Here is an 11,024-nt window from a genome sequence, read left to right on the forward strand (position 1 = left end):
TTGAAAAGTTTTTTTTGCATCGCTTTGTTATTTTTTTTCTAAAGTAAGTTAAGAGGTATTTTCACTCTGTGATATGTTTTCAAGCCTAGGTTGTTTAAAGTCCAAGATTTTCAAGCAGAGATTGCTTATGGCCATACCAGCCCAAGAACCTCCGGTCTCGTCTGATCTCGGAAGCTAAGAGGGCTTGGGCCTGGTTAGTACTTGGATGGCAGACCTCATGGAAATACCAGGTGCTGTAAGCTTTAACTGTTGAAAAACTTTTTAAAATGAAGTTTTTTTGCATCACTTTGTTAGTTTTTTTCTAAAGTAAGTTAAGAGGTATTTTCACTCTGTGATATGTTTTCAAGCCTAGGTTGTTTAAAGTCCAAGATTTTCAAGCAGTGATTGCTTACAGCCATACCAGCCCAGGAACGCCCGGTCTCATCTGATCTCAGAAGCTAAGAAGGCTTGGGCCTGATTAGTACTTGGATGGCAGACCTCCTGGAAATACCTGGTGCTGTAAGCTTTAACTGTTGAAAAACTTTTTAAAATGAAGTTTTTTTGCATCGCTTTGTTAGTTTTTTTCTAAGTAAGTTAAGAGGTATTTTCACTCTGTGATATGTTTTCAAGCCTAGGTTGTTTAAAGTCCAAGATTTTCAAGCAGAGATTGCTTACGGCCATACCAGCCCAAGAACGCCCGGTCTCGTCTGATCTCGGAAGCTAAGAAGGCTTAGGCCTGGTTAGTACTTGGATGGGAGACCTGCTGGGAATACCAGGTGCTGTAAGCTTTAACTGTTGAAAAATCTTTTTAAAATAAAGTTTTTTTGCATCGCTTTGTTAGTTTTTTTCTAAAGTAAGTTAAGAGGTATTTTCACTCTGTGATATGTTTTCAAGCCTAGGTTGTTTAAAGTCCAAATTTTCAAGCAGAGATTGCTTACGGCCATACCAGCCCAAGAACGCCCGGTCTCGTCTTATCTCGGAAGCTAAGAAGGCTTGGGCCTGGTTAGTACTTGGATGGGAGACCTCCTGGGAATACCAGGTGCTGTTAAGCTTTAACTGTTGAAAAACTTTTTAAAATGAAGTTTTTTTGCATCGCTTTGTTAGTTTTTTTCTAAAGTAAGTTAAGAGGTATTTTCACTCTGTGATATGTTTTCAAGCCTAGGTTGTTTAAAGTCCAAGATTTTAAAGCAGAGATTGCTTATGGCCATACCAGCCCAAGAACGCCCGGTCTCGTCTGATTTCGGAAGCTAAGAAGGCTTGGGCCTGGTTAGTACTTGGATGGGAGACCTCCTGGAAATACCAGGTGCTGTAAGCTTTAACTGTTGAAAAACTTTTTAAAATGAAGTTTTTTTGCATCGCTTTGTTATTTTTTTCTAAAGTAAGTTAAGAGGTATTTTCACTCTGTGATATGTTTTCAAGCCTAGGTTGTTTAAATTCCAAGATTTTCAAATAGAGATTGCTTACAGCCATACCAGCCCAAGAACCTCCGGTCTCGTCTGATCTCGGAAGCTAAGAAGGCTTGGGCCTGGTTAGTACTTGGATGGAGACATCCTGGGAATACCAGGTGCTGTAAGCTTTAACTGTTGAAAAACTTTTTAAAATAAGTTTTTTGCATCGCTTTGTGAGTTTTTTTCTAAAGTAAGTTAAGAGGTATTTTCACTCTGTGATATGTTTTCAAGCCTAGGTTGTTTAAAGTCCAAGATTTTCAAGGAGAGATTGCTTACGGCCATACCAACCCAAGAACGCCCGGTCTCGTCTGATCTCGGAAGCTAAGAAGGCTTGGGCCTGGTTAGTACTTGGATGGGAGACCTCCTAGGAATACCAGGTGCTGTAAGCTTTAACTGTTGAAAAACTTTTTAAAATGAAGTTTTTTTGCATCGCTTTGTTAGTTTTTTTCTAAAGTAAGTTAAGAGGTATTTTCACTCTGTGATATGTTTTCAAGCCTAGGTTGTTTAAAGTCCAAGATTTTCAAGCAGAGATTGCTTACGGCCATACCAGCCCAAGAACGCCCGGTCTCGTCTGATCTCGGAAGCTAAGAAGGCTTGGGCCTGGTTAGTACTTGGATGGGAGACCTCCTGGGAATACCAGGTGCTGTAAGCTTTAACTGTTGAAAAACTTTTTAAAATGAAGTTTTTTTGCATCGCTTTGTTAGTTTTTTTCTAGAGGTAAGTTAAGAGGTATTTTCACTCTGTGATATGTTTTCAAGCCTAGGTTGTTTAAAGTCCAAGATTTTCAAGCAGAGATTGCTTACGGCCATACCAGCCCAAGAACACCCGGTCTCGTCTGATCTCGGAAGCTAAGAAGGCTTGGGCCTGGTTAGTACTTGGATGGGAGACCTCCTGGGAATACCAGGTGCTGTAAGCTTTAACTGTTGAAAAACTTTTTAAAATGAAGTTTTTTTGCATCGCTTTGTTAGTTTTTTTCTAAAGTAAGTTAAGAGGTATTTTCACTCTGTGATATGTTTTCAAGCCTAGGTTGTTTAAAGTCCAAGATTTTCAAGCAGAGATTGCTTACGGCCATACCAGCCCAAGAATGCCCGGTCTCGTCTGATCTCGGAAGCTAAGAAGGCTTGGGCCTGGTTAGTACTTGGATGGGAGACCTCCTGGGAATACCAGGTGCTGTAAGCTTTAACTGTTGAAAAACTTTTTAAAATGAAGTTTTTTTGCATCGCTTTGTTATTTTTTTTCTAAAGTAAGTTAAGAGGTATTTTCACTCTGTGATATGTTTTCAAGCCTAGGTTGTTTAAAGTCCAAGATTTTCAAGCAGAGATTGCTTATGGCCATACCAGCCCAAGAACGCCCGGTCTCGTCTGATCTCGGAAGCTAAGAAGGCTTGGGCCTGGTTAGTACTTGGATGGGAGACCATCCTGGGAATACCAGGTGCTGTAAGCTTTAACTGTTGAAAAACTTTTTAAAATGAAGTTTTTTTGCATCGCTTTGTTAGTTTTTTTCTAAAGTAAGTTAAGAGGTATTTTCACTCTGTGATATGTTTTCAAGCCTAGGTTGTTTAAAGTCCAAGATTTTCAAGCAGAGATTGCTTATGGCCATACCAGCCCAAGAACCTCCGGTCTCGTCTGATCTCGGAAGCTAAGAAGGCTTGGGCCTGGTTAGTACTTGGATGGGACATCTCCTGGGAATACCAGGTGCTGTAAGCTTTAACTGTTGAAAAACTTTTTAAAATGAAGTTTTTTTGCATCGCTTTGTTAGTTTTTTTCTAGAGGTAAGTTAAGAGGTATTTTCACTCTGTGATATGTTTTCAAGCCTAGGTTGTTTAAAGTCCAAGATTTTCAAGCAGAGATTGCTTACGGCCATACCAGCCCAAGAACGCCCGGTCTCGTCTGATCTCGGAAGCTAAGAAGGCTTGGGCCTGGTTAGTACTTGGATGGGAGACCTCCTGGAAATACCAGGTGCTGTAAGCTTTAACTGTTGAAAAACTTTTTAAAATGAAGTTTTTTTGCATCACTTTGTTAGTTTTTTTCTAAAGTAAGTTAAGAGGTATTTTCACTCTGTGATATGTTTTCAAGCCTAGGTTGTTTAAAGTCCAAGATTTTCAAGCAGAGATTGCTTACGGCCATACCAGCCCAAGAACGCCCGGTCTCGTCTGATCTCGGAAGCTAAGAAGGCTTGGGCCTGATTAGTACTTGGATGGGCAGAACTCCTGGAAATACCTGGTGCTGTAAGCTTTAACTGTTGAAAAACTTTTTAAAATGAAGTTTTTTTGCATCGCTTTGTTAGTTTTTTTCTAAAGTAAGTTAAGAGGTATTTTCACTCTGTGATATGTTTTCAAGCCTAGGTTGTTTAAAGTCCAAGATTTTCAAGCAGAGATTGCTTATGGCCATACCAGCCCAAGAACGCCCGGTCTCGTCTGATCTCGGAAGCTAAGAAGGCTTGGGCCTGGTTAGTACTTGGATGGGAGACCTCCTGGGAATACCAGGTTTTGTAGGCTTTAACTGTTAAAAAACTTTTTTAAAATGAAGTTTTTTTGCATCGCTTTGTTAGTTTTTTTCTAAAGTAAGTTAAGAGGTATTTTCACTCTGTGATATGTTTTCAAGCCTAGGTTGTTTAAAGTCCAAGATTTTCAAGCAGAGATTGCTTACGGTCATACCAGCCCAAGAACGCCCGGTCTCGTCTGATCTCGGAAGCTAAGAAGGCTTGGGCCTGGTTAGTACTTGGATGGGAGACCTGCCTGGGAATACCAGGTGCTGTAAGCTTTAACTGTTGAAAAACCTTTTTAAAATAAAGTTTTTTTGCATCGCTTTGTTAGTTTTTTTCTAAAGTAAGTTAAGAGGTATTTTCACTCTGTGATATGTTTTCAAGCCTAGGTTGTTTAAAGTCCAAGATTTTCAAGCAGAGATTGCTTACGGCCATACCAGCCAAGAACGCCCGGTCTCGTCTTATCTCGGAAGCTAAGAAGGCTTGGGCCTGGTTAGTACTTGGATGGGAGACCTCCTGGGAATACCAGGTGCTGTAAGCTTTAACTGTTGAAAAACTTTTTAAAATGAAGTTTTTTTGCATCGCTTTGTTAGTTTTTTTTCTAAGTAAGTTAAGAGGTATTTTCACTCTGTGATATGTTTTCAAGCCTAGGTTGTTTAAAGTCCAAGATTTTCAAGCAGAGATTGCTTATGGCCATACCAGCCCAAGAACGCCCGGTCTCGTCTGATTTCGGAAGCTAAGAAGGCTTGGGCCTGGTTAGTACTTGGATGGGAGACCTCCTGGAAATACCAGGTGCTGTAAGCTTTAACTGTTGAAAACTTTTTAAAATGAAGTTTTTTTGCACCGCTTTGTTATTTTTTTTCTAAAGTAAGTTAAGAGGTATTTTCACTCTGTGATATGTTTTGAAGCCTAGGTTGTTTAAAGTCCAAGATTTTCAAGCAGAGATTGCTTACGGCCATACCAGCCCAAGAACGCCCAGTCTTGTCTGATCTCGGAAACTAAGAAGGCTTGGGCCTGGTTAGTACTTGGATGGGAGACTGTTGGATCACTATTATCACTAATATCACTAATATCACTATTGGATATTTTTTGAAGTTTTTTTTGTTTAAAGTCCAAGATTTTCAAGCAGAGAATGCTTACGGCCATACCAGCCGAAGAACGCCCGGTCTCGTCTGATCTCGGAAGTTTAGAAGGCTTGGGCCTGGTAAGTACTTGGATGGGAGAATGCCTGAGAATACCAGGTGCTGTAAGCTTTAACTGTTGAAAAACGTTTTTAAATGAAGTTTTTTGCATCGCTTTGATAACTTTTTTCTAAATGAAGTTAAGAGTCATTTTCACTCTCGGATATGTTTTCCCGCCTTTTTATTTTAATTTTTACAAACTGCTCTTCAGGTGTCCGTGTTTGTGAGTGCTTTACGAGAATCTTTCACAGGCTTGGCTGTGGAGTGGGATGCAGCTGAATAGATTAAGTGGGGTTGTCCAGCTCTCGACCTTAAGGTGCGACCCACCCTGATGTCAGTTTAATATCAGATACGTCCCCCAGCGGGGGATTACATATTAAGTGCATTGTTTAAAGTCCAAGATTTTCAAGTAGAGATTGCTTATGGCCATACCAGCCCAAGAACGCCCGGTCTCGTCTGATCTCGGAAGCTAAGAAGGCTTGGGCCTGGTCAGTACTTGGATGGGAGACTGCCTGGCAATACCAGGGGCGGTAAGGTTGAACTGTTGAAAAACTTTTTAAAATGAGGTTTTTTGCATCGCTTTGTTAGCTTTTTTCTAAATGAAGTTAAAAGTCATTTTCACTCTCGGATATGTTTTGAAGCCTTTTTTGTTTAAAGTCCAAGATTTTCATGCAGAAATTGCTTACGGCCATACCAGCCCAAGAACGCCCGGTCTCGTCTGATCTCGGAAGCTAAGAAGGCTTGGGCCTGGTTAGTACTCGGATGGGAGACTGCCTGAGAATACCAGGTGCTGTAAGCTTTAACTGTTGAAAAATGTTTTAAAATGAAGTTTTTTGCATCACTTTGTTAGCTTTTTTCTAAATGAAGTTAAGAGTCATTTTCACTCTCGGATATGTTTTGAAGCCTTTTTTGTTTAAAGTCCAAGATTTTCAAGCAGAGATTGCTTATGGCCATACCAGCCGAAGAACGCCCGGTCTCGTCTGATCTCGGAAGCTAAGAAGGCTTGGGCCTGGTCAGTACTTGGATGGGAGACTGCCTGAGAATACCAGGTGCTGTAAGCTTAAACTGTTGAAAAACTTTTTAAAATGAATTTTTTTGCATCGCTTTGTTAGCTTTTTTCTAAATGAAGTTAAGAGAACATTTTCACTCTCGAATATGTTTTGAAGCCTTTTTTGTTTAAAGTCCAAGATTTTCAAGTAGAGATTGCTTACGGCCATACCAGCCCAAGAACGCCCGTTCTCGTCTGATCTCGGAAGCTAAGAAGGCTTGGGCCTGGTCAGTACTTGGATGGGAGACTGCCTGGCAATACCAGGTGCTGTAAGCTTTAACTGTTGAAAAACGTTTTTAAATGAAGTTTTTTGCATCGCTTTGATAACTTTTTTCTAAATGAAGTTAAGAGTCATTTTCACTCTCGGATATGTTTTGAAGCCTTTTTTGTTTAAAGTCCAAGATTTTCAAGCAGAGATTGCTTACGGCCATACCAGCCGAAGATGACCGTTCTTGTCTGATCTCGGAAGCTAAGAAGGCTTGGGCCTGGTCAGTATTGGATGGGAGACTGCCTGGCAATAACAGGTGCTTTAACTGTTGAAAACCTTTTTAAAATGATGTTTTTTGCATCGCCTTGTTAGCTTTTTTCTAAAGTAAGTTAAGAGGTATTTTCACTCTTGGATATGTGTTCAAGCCTAGGTTGTTTAAAGTCCAAGATTTTCAAGCAGAGACTGCTTGCGGCCATACCAGCCGAAGAACACCCAGAACACCCTCCCACAACAGTGTGAATTTCTCACAGAATTTCCGCTCAGATTCTACCTTTCAAAGAAAATGGCCTTAAAATTTTTATCAGCCGATGAACAGCCTGTTTGAGTTTAATGCTTTTATTTTTTTTATCTCTTGCTCCTGTTTCTGCTTTTTGCATTTTGAACAACCCACTTACAACCCACCATGACAAAATGAGAATACTTCTATTTCCAGTGGATCTTACGTTCAGGAGTGTATGTCAGATCCTTTGCACATATGAACCCCGTACTTTGGTATTTTTGTATATATGTATTTTTGCATTTGTATCTTGCACTAAAGCTGTATATGACACATCAACACTGTTCCAATGTCAGACAAGAGCAGCGATTCCAGCCGCGGCCACACGGGGGCAGAGTCGCCGCGCCCCGCCGCCGCCGTCCGGTCCCGGCCGGGCCGAACACGCCACAACAAATCCCTTCTCCTTCCGCGCTGGCCCGGCCCTGCCTCCGGGTTCCGGCTCTCCGGCTCTCCAGCAGCGGGCCAGGCCGCCGGGAGGAGGGGATGAAGAAGTAAGCGGGGCCGGCGAGGGACGGTTTTAAGAGGGACGCCGCCGGGCCCGGTTCAAGGTGCGTGTCGTGCGGGCCTTTTTTTATTATTATTCTGTGTTTCTGTCCGCGTCGCTACTCGTTTCGTCGCCGCGTTCGTCGCAGGTGACCGCGGCTTCGGTTTCGGCTCCGGAGCGCCGAACAATGAGCGTCTGTGTAGCCGCGCGTCGGTTAGCAGCGTCGGCTAACGCCGCTCCGCCGGGACACTTTACTTGTTTTACACCATTACAGGGTCGTTATTAAAGGAGCCAAGTTCATCACTGTACCCTCCGCTTTTACTACTACTGGCTCTGGTAAAGTAATGTGGAATATTTAACTCTCTTCTCAACACCAATACTCTGCTATTGTGACGGTGCTCGCTGTTCCTCGCACTAAGTTAATATTTATAAGTGTGTGTTAATTTAAAGTCATTACACCCCCTGCTTACTGTGGAGGGGAGATGAGTGCTGCAGGTGGACCAACAGGTGTGTGTGCGTGAGAGACAGAGAGTGTGTGTGTGTGTGTGTGTGTGTGTGTGTGAGAGCAAGTGTATTTGTGTATATGAGTGAGAGTTTGTGTATGTATATGAGTGAGTGTGTGTTTGTGTGAAAGGGTGTGTATGTATATGAATGAGAGTTTGTGTGTATGTGTGAAAGGGTGTGTGTATGTATATGAGACTGTGAGTGTGTGTGTGTATATGAGTGAGAGGGTGTTTGTGTGTGTGTGTGTATATGAGACTGTGAGTGTGTGTGAGTTTGTGTGTGTGTGTGTATATGAGTGAGAGGGTGTGTGTGAGTTTGTGTGTGTGTGTGTGTGTGTGTATATGAGTGAGAGGGTGTGTGTGTATATGAGTGAGAGGGTGTGTGTGAGTTTGTGTGTGTGTGTGTATATGAGTGAGAGTTTGTGTGTATGTGTGAAAGGGTGTGTGTATGTATATGAGACTATGAGTGTGTGTGTGTGTGTATATGAGACTGTGAGTGTGTATGTATATGAGTGAGAGTTTGTGTGTATGTGTGAAAGGGTGTGTGTATGTATATGAGACTATGAGTGTGTGTGTGTATATGAGTGAGAGGGTTTGTGTGTGTGTGTGTATATGAGACTGTGAGTGTGTATGTATATGAGTGAGAGTTTGTGTGTATGTGTGAAAGGGTGTGTGTATGTATATGAGACTATGAGTGTGTGTGTGTATATGAGTGAGAGGGTTTGTGTGTGTGTGTGTGTGTGTGTGTATATGAGACTGTGAGTGTGTATGTATATGAGTGAGAGTTTGTGTGTATGTGTGAAAGGGTGTGTGTATGTATATGAGACTATGAGTGTGTGTGTGTGTGTATATGAGACTGTGAGTGTGTATGTATATGAGTGAGAGTTTGTGTGTATGTGTGAAAGGGTGTGTGTATGTATATGAGACTATGAGTGTGTGTGTGTGTGTATATGAGACTGTGAGTGTGTATGTATATGAGTGAGAGTTTGTGTGTATGTGTGAAAGGGTGTGTGTATGTATATGAGACTATGAGTGTGTGTGTGTATATGAGTGAGAGGGTTTGTGTGTGTGTGTGTATATGAGACTGTGAGTGTGTATGTATATGAGTGAGAGTTTGTGTGTATGTGTGAAAGGGTGTGTGTATGTATATGAGACTATGAGTGTGTGTGTGTATATGAGTGAGAGGGTTTGTGTGTGTGTGTGTGTGTGTGTGTGTGTGTGTGTGTGTATATGAGACTGTGAGTGTGTATGTATATGAGTGAGAGTTTGTGTGTATGTGTGAAAGGGTGTGTGTATGTATATGAGACTGTGAGTGTGTGTGTGTATGAGTGAGAGGGTGTGTGTGTGTGTGTGTGTGTGTTAACGTCACCAGTCCTTTCTTTTCTGTGGAAGACTGGCGGGTACTTTTACTTTGGTAAAACTGGCTGAACCTGAGTTGTGCGGTGAGGACGTGGTGGGGACGGTTGTGAAGGTGTCGCCGGGTGTGTCTGTGTCGGTGACTATATTTTTATCGTGTCGGTGTAATCCGGCGTCACCCTGGGTCTTTGTTGGTGACTGGTGGCCTGGCTGTGACGTGCCACATGTTCTCCTTTTCCCGGCTGAATCGCGGTAAACGGGAATCTGCCGGATGTAGGGTCGCGTGTGGGGACGCGTTTATGTTTTGATCTTATCAGCTGCATCCGTGAGTGCAACAGGTCAAAGTTGAAAGGTCTCTCAGGCGTCTCCTTATCATCCTGCCCCCACCTCGGAGAAGCGGTTATCACACGTTTATTTCTTTTCCTCCTCCTCCTCCTCCTTATCTCTCTTCCTGCCAGCTTCTCCACCACGTTCCTGAAGGCCCTGGGACCGGCCGTGCCACGAACCTGCTTCCATCAAACGTTCTCCTCACCACATCACACGGGACAGAGACCGGAGCAAAATGCCGTTCGGTTCATAAAAACGCAGACGTTTGGGGCAGAATTACACTCTAACATGATGCGTGTGTGATATCTTCAGGATGGGTGGTGTAGGACCCATCACGCATAAACCAGTACGTGCATTTATTACATCTAGAGAGATTGCATCCACAGAACTTGTCTGAGAACCTTCACAGATACGCCACACAATGAAGCCGAAGATGCAGAAATAAAACGCGTCAGGTCATGTGATTAATGCATTTTGTAACCTAGTGTGTAACACACTCGCCTATGGACCAGAAGACACTTAACCAGGACACTTAACCCTGAGTGTCTCCGGGGGGGGACTGTCCCTGTAACTACTGACTAAGTCGCTCTGGATAAGGGTGTCTGGTAAATGCTGGAAATGTAAACAGAAGGCCACAAATTTGAAGATTTGCGTCTCCAAATCAGGGAGCTTTTGCTGTGATGGCAGCGTTTCACGCTCCCGTCTTCTCTCCGCCACCTTCAGTTGGACAGCGGGGACGGTTTATGCTGAACACTTTCTTATCGTTCACTCATGTTAATGAGCAACTCATCGCGACGCCGACGACAATAGTGAACAACGTCGCCGCGAAGGTAAAACGTACTTCACTTCCTCCTCATACCACAAATACCAAATATGTAGGGCCAGTGGGGGCCTGGCGGTTAAGGAAGCAGCCCCGTAATCAGAAGGTCGCCGGTTCGAATCCCGATCCACCAAGGTGCAACCGAGGTCCCCTTGATGAAGGTACCGTCCCCACACGCTGCTCCCCGAGCGCCTGTCATGGTGCCCACTGTCACCAAGGGTGACGGTTAAATACAGAGGACACGTTTCACCGTGTCACCGTGTGCTGTGCTGCAGTGTTTCACAATGACAGCCACGTCACTTTTGACGAATACGTTTCTTGCGTTGGATTCTTCTAAATGTCTCGGTCTTAGTCGCAGGGGCGTCCAGACTCTGAGCTGCCGCTCTCTGTACGGTGAAGCAGAACGACCAAAACACTCTTTACACCGACCACCATTTCTAGACACTGCAGGACCGTAGACACTAATGTCCAATCATCTCACGGTCACATTTTCATGTCAGGGGACGTTTAACTCTCGTCCCGCGGACGTATTTTAAACGTAATGTGAAGAAACGTAGAACATCTGACGGGATAAAGTTCACACGCTGCCTCGACTCCTCAGTTTGTTCCACAGAATCAGCTGGAAATGAG

General features: G+C 43.2%; 14 non-coding genes and 9 pseudogenes across 14 annotated transcripts; all 23 read left to right on the top strand.

Annotated features, from left to right (window-relative positions):
- Positions 1–123: 123 nt before the first annotated feature.
- Positions 124–242, top strand: LOC114773307 (5S ribosomal RNA). The gene has a single exon (XR_003744269.1). It is a non-coding gene; the product is annotated as a 5S ribosomal RNA (ribosomal RNA).
- Positions 243–386: 144 nt separating this feature from the next.
- On the top strand, positions 387–505 carry LOC114773312 (uncharacterized; annotated as a pseudogene).
- Positions 506–648: 143 nt separating this feature from the next.
- On the top strand, positions 649–767 carry LOC114773294 (5S ribosomal RNA). Its single transcript, XR_003744257.1, has one exon. It is a non-coding gene; the product is annotated as a 5S ribosomal RNA (ribosomal RNA).
- A 144-nt stretch (positions 768–911) lies between these two features.
- Positions 912–1,030, top strand: LOC114773318 (uncharacterized; annotated as a pseudogene).
- Positions 1,031–1,175: 145 nt separating this feature from the next.
- On the top strand, positions 1,176–1,294 carry LOC114773303 (5S ribosomal RNA). The gene has a single exon (XR_003744265.1). It is a non-coding gene; the product is annotated as a 5S ribosomal RNA (ribosomal RNA).
- A 143-nt stretch (positions 1,295–1,437) lies between these two features.
- On the top strand, positions 1,438–1,555 carry LOC114773311 (uncharacterized; annotated as a pseudogene).
- A 142-nt stretch (positions 1,556–1,697) lies between these two features.
- On the top strand, positions 1,698–1,816 carry LOC114773295 (5S ribosomal RNA). Its single transcript, XR_003744258.1, has one exon. It is a non-coding gene; the product is annotated as a 5S ribosomal RNA (ribosomal RNA).
- A 144-nt stretch (positions 1,817–1,960) lies between these two features.
- Positions 1,961–2,079, top strand: LOC114773362 (5S ribosomal RNA). The gene has a single exon (XR_003744308.1). It is a non-coding gene; the product is annotated as a 5S ribosomal RNA (ribosomal RNA).
- Positions 2,080–2,224: 145 nt separating this feature from the next.
- On the top strand, positions 2,225–2,343 carry LOC114773292 (5S ribosomal RNA). Its single transcript, XR_003744255.1, has one exon. It is a non-coding gene; the product is annotated as a 5S ribosomal RNA (ribosomal RNA).
- Positions 2,344–2,487: 144 nt separating this feature from the next.
- On the top strand, positions 2,488–2,606 carry LOC114773363 (5S ribosomal RNA). The gene has a single exon (XR_003744309.1). It is a non-coding gene; the product is annotated as a 5S ribosomal RNA (ribosomal RNA).
- Positions 2,607–2,750: 144 nt separating this feature from the next.
- LOC114773297 (5S ribosomal RNA) lies at positions 2,751–2,870 on the top strand. The gene has a single exon (XR_003744259.1). It is a non-coding gene; the product is annotated as a 5S ribosomal RNA (ribosomal RNA).
- A 144-nt stretch (positions 2,871–3,014) lies between these two features.
- On the top strand, positions 3,015–3,133 carry LOC114773309 (uncharacterized; annotated as a pseudogene).
- A 145-nt stretch (positions 3,134–3,278) lies between these two features.
- Positions 3,279–3,397, top strand: LOC114773364 (5S ribosomal RNA). The gene has a single exon (XR_003744310.1). It is a non-coding gene; the product is annotated as a 5S ribosomal RNA (ribosomal RNA).
- A 144-nt stretch (positions 3,398–3,541) lies between these two features.
- On the top strand, positions 3,542–3,661 carry LOC114773319 (uncharacterized; annotated as a pseudogene).
- Positions 3,662–3,805: 144 nt separating this feature from the next.
- Positions 3,806–3,924, top strand: LOC114773306 (5S ribosomal RNA). Its single transcript, XR_003744268.1, has one exon. It is a non-coding gene; the product is annotated as a 5S ribosomal RNA (ribosomal RNA).
- Positions 3,925–4,069: 145 nt separating this feature from the next.
- LOC114773298 (5S ribosomal RNA) lies at positions 4,070–4,189 on the top strand. Its single transcript, XR_003744260.1, has one exon. It is a non-coding gene; the product is annotated as a 5S ribosomal RNA (ribosomal RNA).
- Positions 4,190–4,334: 145 nt separating this feature from the next.
- Positions 4,335–4,452, top strand: LOC114773308 (uncharacterized; annotated as a pseudogene).
- Positions 4,453–4,596: 144 nt separating this feature from the next.
- Positions 4,597–4,715, top strand: LOC114773304 (5S ribosomal RNA). Its single transcript, XR_003744266.1, has one exon. It is a non-coding gene; the product is annotated as a 5S ribosomal RNA (ribosomal RNA).
- A 330-nt stretch (positions 4,716–5,045) lies between these two features.
- LOC114773317 (uncharacterized) lies at positions 5,046–5,164 on the top strand (annotated as a pseudogene).
- Positions 5,165–5,510: 346 nt separating this feature from the next.
- On the top strand, positions 5,511–5,629 carry LOC114773323 (uncharacterized; annotated as a pseudogene).
- A 143-nt stretch (positions 5,630–5,772) lies between these two features.
- On the top strand, positions 5,773–5,891 carry LOC114773369 (5S ribosomal RNA). Its single transcript, XR_003744315.1, has one exon. It is a non-coding gene; the product is annotated as a 5S ribosomal RNA (ribosomal RNA).
- Positions 5,892–6,034: 143 nt separating this feature from the next.
- Positions 6,035–6,153, top strand: LOC114773302 (5S ribosomal RNA). The gene has a single exon (XR_003744264.1). It is a non-coding gene; the product is annotated as a 5S ribosomal RNA (ribosomal RNA).
- A 144-nt stretch (positions 6,154–6,297) lies between these two features.
- LOC114773314 (uncharacterized) lies at positions 6,298–6,416 on the top strand (annotated as a pseudogene).
- The last annotated feature ends 4,608 nt before the right edge of the window (positions 6,417–11,024 follow it).

Source organism: Denticeps clupeoides, unplaced genomic scaffold (genome assembly GCF_900700375.1).
Source record: "Denticeps clupeoides unplaced genomic scaffold, fDenClu1.1, whole genome shotgun sequence".
NCBI lineage: Eukaryota > Metazoa > Chordata > Actinopteri > Clupeiformes > Denticipitidae > Denticeps > Denticeps clupeoides.